A 5,738-nucleotide genomic window follows, 5' to 3' on the forward strand; every position below is an offset into this window, starting at 1 on the left:
TCAAAGAATGATTTAAAAACAACACACATGACACAGAAGTCTGTCAACTTCTTCTAGATATTGCCAGTCTTTCTGATGCCAGCAAGAGGGCAGAACACTGTGACTTTTGGCCTACTGTATTTTGTTCCAATGGATTCAAACTGGAATTTATTGGGGAGAGAGGCAGAAAGGCAGTGGCGTAGCAAGGGTTCTCAGCACTCGGGGGCAAAGACACTTTTGGTGCCCCCACCTTTGTTAAATGCAAATGTAATCTAAACAAACGTGGATATTAAAATAAATATATAATAACAAATTCGTTACACTCACACTTGCCATTTACTCACCAAGTTTCATGAAACTGATACTGTGACCAATCATAAACCCAGTGAAAGACCTGAGTAACTGTAAGGACAGGACTTGAGAAAAATCATGGTGATTCATGACTTCTGCATCATCCTATACAATACATTAGAAATAAAGTCATAATTACATGGATATGAATAATCGTGTAATCATTATTTTTAATACAGAAACTACCTGAAGCTCAAACATTATATTCTAAACAAAATGAAGAAAGAACAAAACTAATGTTGGACATTTTGAAGCAAGCAGCAAGTAAAAATGATCCAGAGTAGATAAAAATCAAAATACGAAACTCGAAGAAATAAAATACATTGTACAAAAGAAGAAAATCCAGTGAACTACATTGTTTTTAAAACTTCCTTCACCAAGCTGTCAAGAAAATTTGAAGATGAATCACAATTAAGCAATTTTCAAGCTTTTAAGAGCTGTTGTTAGCAAAATCTTATTTTTGTTGTTCACTAAAATTCAGAAAATTCACATACCATCCTTTGATATAAATGTGGTTCAATAGATAGTTCTAGTTGTGTTTTATCGTTTTCTAGATACAGTTTCATATGAAGAACCACTAAAGGGATTTGAAAGTGTAATTGCTTATAGGTGTATCTTGTGATTGTCATTAAAATAGATAATTCACAGTTTATACAACAGTTAGAAAATAAAATAAGTAAAAGTTATTGCACTTGTTACTGGATTTTTGATGTATATTTCATTAACATTAATTATTTTGGTCTTGTATTATAAGTTACCATATAGGTGAAATGGTTTCATCTTCAAAGCACAAAGACCACATATGGATCTCAACTTCTTATTTTTCTACCTCCCAAAAAAGTTGTTGGTTGTTAATATTACCATAATATAAACAGGCAGCAATGAAAGATTCAGATCATTAATAAAAACAACATTGCTACATATTAAACGTGGCTTTATTTGGATACAAAGTCTTAAATTAGAATTGTGTGGCAATGATGACTTGTAGAGATCATGGCTCAGAAGGGAGAGATCAATACAGTAAAGTTTCAAATGTAGAAGTGTCAACTTTTCTAATTTATCATTCAATTTGTAATGTGCATGTTGTTGTTTAAATGGAAGTTTTTTTTATTAGTTTTAACATATTTGAGGGAGTGTGTGTTGGTAATTTAGTATTATGATATTTTGAGATAAATATTATAACTTTTTTCTTAAGACTTAATTTATACATTTTGATGATTCACAATTTTAATAATTTAAATAACTTTCCTGCTTTACGAGTTTTACAACTAAATGGACAAATCATTGAGAATCTTTTTTATCAGCTATAAGCTGTTCATGCATATATTAAAATAATAACTATGAATGTCGTGGTTCAGGTAGGAATGTTTGATTTTTTTTTGTACAATTGATTTTCTGATCTCCAGCAAATTTATATGATAACTCGTATGTATTAATTTGAATTTTTAGGTATTTGTAACAGTTTATTGCTGTTTTATATCAAATTAATTTTATTTACTTACAAGTATTCTATTAAATATAACTTTTGACCCAATTTATGATCTGGAGATTAAAGCGCTCGCCCCACAATTGCAAATTCAAATTCCTTCACCGAAAATGCTTGTCTTTTCAGTCCTGAGGGCGTTATAACATGACAGTCAATTAAACTAACTGTTCATAAAAGGCACTCAAGTGTTAGCAGTTGTTGTTGCTGATCATAACTTCAAAATTAGGGACAGCAAGAGCAAGTAGCCCTTGAATAGCTGTGCGCGAATTTCAATAAACAAACGAACACAAATTATATACTTAGAATAAACTAGTGTAACTTAAAATGAATACTCTCGTAGATTTTAAGAGAATAAATTGGGTTTACTCTGCTTCATAATGTTTTTATTCGCCTATGTCTGATGCACATTTGGACAACATGTGCAAATATAATGCTTACTTAGAATCAAAGCTTTCTGAGAAAACAGTAGTGGGCTGTGTTAATGAAGCTCACCAACTGATTATGGAAAAAATTGAGAATACATAAAGATACTTGCAGAAACATTGAGACTTACAGTTGTCAAAAACATAGCTCAGATGGGTCACCATGAAGGTGACACAGCTGAAAATAAAGGAAACATTTTGGAAATATTAAACTTTTTAAAGACTTGTTCCCAGATCCTAAATGAATAAATGTGTGAAGGACCTAAAAATACCAAATATATGCACCACAATGTACAATATGCCATTTTGGATATCCTCAGTGATATAACTTTGGACAAAATAAAAGAAGAAATAAGAGAAGCTCAGTACTTAGACGAAACTAAAGACTTATCCAAAAAAGAGCAGATGAGTTTGGCACTTCAGTGCTTTAATTATTCAGAAGTTCATGAAAAAATTTTGGTTTGAAGTCACTGATGAATTCGATGCAGAATCGTTGGCCAATTATATTCTGGAGGAGTTAAAAGACAACAGACTTGATGTCACAAACCTGATTGACCAAGGATATGATGGCATAGCCATCATGAGTGGCAAGTGCTCTGGGGAAATAAAACAAATCGTACCTCAAGCCATCTACATTCACTGTTTTGCTCATCATCTTTGTAGAAAGTATGGAGTTTGTTACCCCTTTGGCTTCCTTTTTCTCAATGCTTCAGACTTGCTACAAATTTTTAAGTAGTTTAATGTTCAGTGGATTGCTTTCCAAAGAAGAAAAGGCATGCATCAAAATGAAAAACCTGTAGAACTTAACACAATCTAGGAAACGCGATGGGCTTGCCAGTGCATGTTGTAAGTGCAATTGTAGCAAGATTTACTGTGTTATTAAATTTCTATGTCATGTTGATGTATGTGAAGTTTATGTGAAATACGCGTCTAGTAACTCTTCTGAATGAAAAAAGTGGCATTTTGCTACAACTGTTTTTGAGTGTATATAACCAAATGAAGAGATATCTTATTGTTAGGAGAGCAGGATCTGGGTGCTCAAGCCCACAATGTCCCCCCATCTATATCACCCTTCACTGTCTGCAGACAATTGTGAGAAGCTGATTGCTCTCCAAAGTAAAAGAAAAAGGTGCTACCACTTGGGGGTAAGTAAGATACTTACCTCCTGAGGTTGGCATTCCAGCCCCCATTATAGTAGTAAAGCACTAACTTAACTTAATTAGTAGTACAGTAGATAAATTATGCAATCTTTGTTTTCTTTTTTTTGTTTGGGCTTGTTTTGTTCATTTAATTGTCATTTATAACTCTATATTAGTATATGTATATCAAACATGTCAAAATATGCACATACATCATACAAATAGAAAGAAAAATAATTACACTCACCAAAATGACCAAGTCCCTAAGCATAGAATTATTGAGGGGTCAGTGCTTACCTCCTTGCTACTATACATGTAGTTTACATTTTATTGAAAAATGAAAGTTACATTTGTGTCAGAAATATATATGTGTTGAAGTATTTGTGCAAGCATTTGCTTTAATCCCCCCAGTGACTCAGCAATAAGTCTTAAGACTTATGCTCAAAATCAAGATTCACTACTAACAGTGGGTAAACCATTGTGCAATTTTGTGGTTAACAACAACAAAAAAGCAAATTTTATTTAACATTAAATAACTTGTCAGGGTTTTATGTATATGTGGGCTTGGATTCTTCTACAGTAGGTGTCTGTGACTTGTTGGTGATAAATTTGAACAATAAACAGACAGCACACAATCCAAATGTTTGAAAATAATATATTCAAAACAAGTCAAACGTATGTACAAAATTCTTTACACTATATAATATCACAGTTTTATCTAAAACTCTAGATAATTCTCTTTTCTTGTCAAAACTTCCCACAGGCAGATTCAATTACTTTAGAATTCAAATGACAAGACGAATTATTTTTCTCTACTTTTGTCACAGTAGTATCAGTTAATAATTCACTTAGTTACCCTGTGGGTACCAGAGTTGTATCCTGAACTTTAAATAATTGTCTCTTTTTCACCAAAGTCCATACAGGCGGGTTCAATTACTTTAGAACACTCTTTGACAAAACAAATTATTCCTCTTATCTTTGTTAAACTGTGAAACTCCCTTTAAAATATCGCCCATTATGGCTAAACTAACAATCCCGCAGTCTAACTTCACTTTCACTAACTTAACTTTTTCGTACTTCTTTACTTAACTTCTTTTGTTGGTTACCACAGTTGTACCCAGAGCTTTAAATAAGTGTATCTTTTTTCGTCAGAAGTCCACACAGGCTGGTTCAGTTACTTACAGACTAAACACACTATAGAAATCACCCATTAAGGCTAATCACTCACACGCCAGCTAATTTCACATTTTCTTTCACTAAGTCCCCTATATATATATACATACATACATACACATAAACTTTCCAACTTAGGTCTGGAACTTTCTACAAACTAGGAGACGCTATGATGTAACAATACTCACATAACGAGAAAACTTAGAGATTTCGAGAAAGATGACGCCAACAATACTACAACAATTGAACTACACGCACAAAGTACGAATCTTACCGATTTACGTAACGAAATTTGATATAACTATTGCCTTTATAATAATTAACTTTAACACTCTTGTTATGAAACTAAATATGTTTTTTATTTTCTTCAGTGATCGTTTATTTATACTTAAAAGTAGCTAATTTATAGTTACAAGTATCTAACTTATAGTTAAATAAGTTATAGAAATTAAAGATTATATAGCGTTTGAAGATACTAATAAATATCGTTTACTACCTAGACATCCATTCACTTTCAATTGTTGGTCCAATTGGTTGTGGGAAAACAAATTTGTTGTTAAGCCTAAGATATGATCAATTAAACTATAGCAATCTATAATTATTTGCAAAAGATTGAGAAAAATCTAAATATGGAAAGCTACAAGAAAACTTCACAATGTTTAATGAAATAGATGAAGATGATAGCTTAGATTTAGTGAACAAAAAATATTTCTGTTTGTGATGATTGCATAAGTGAAAAGAAGAAAAAATAGCTGGTTTATTTTTCAGAGAAAAAAAGAAAAATGCATCAGTAATTTATCTATCACAATCTTATTATTCAATGCCGATTTATATCAGAAAGAAATGTAATTATTTTACCTTTTTCAGACTTCAAGATAGAGAAAATAAAACAAATTATTAGAAAAGTTGATGGATCTAAGAGTGTTAAAGAATATAAAGAAATATGTGAATAAACAGTAGGAAAAAATAAACTTTTCAATTGTATATTAATATGAAAAATGAGCTGAATTATATAAAAAGCATTTGGTTATTATAGAGGTTTTAATGCTGACGATATCTCTGAACATATAATAATAATAATGAAATACTTCAAAGTTTATAATACAATTTACTAGATTAAACAGTGTTTTCGACATTGGTTCTCAAGTTACGGACGCGAGTGCTGCAGTGTTTTTTTTTTTTTTTTTT

This window comes from Limulus polyphemus, unplaced genomic scaffold (genome assembly GCF_000517525.1).
Source record: "Limulus polyphemus unplaced genomic scaffold, Limulus_polyphemus-2.1.2 Scaffold1649, whole genome shotgun sequence".
Classification (NCBI taxonomy): Eukaryota; Metazoa; Arthropoda; class Merostomata; order Xiphosura; family Limulidae; genus Limulus; species Limulus polyphemus.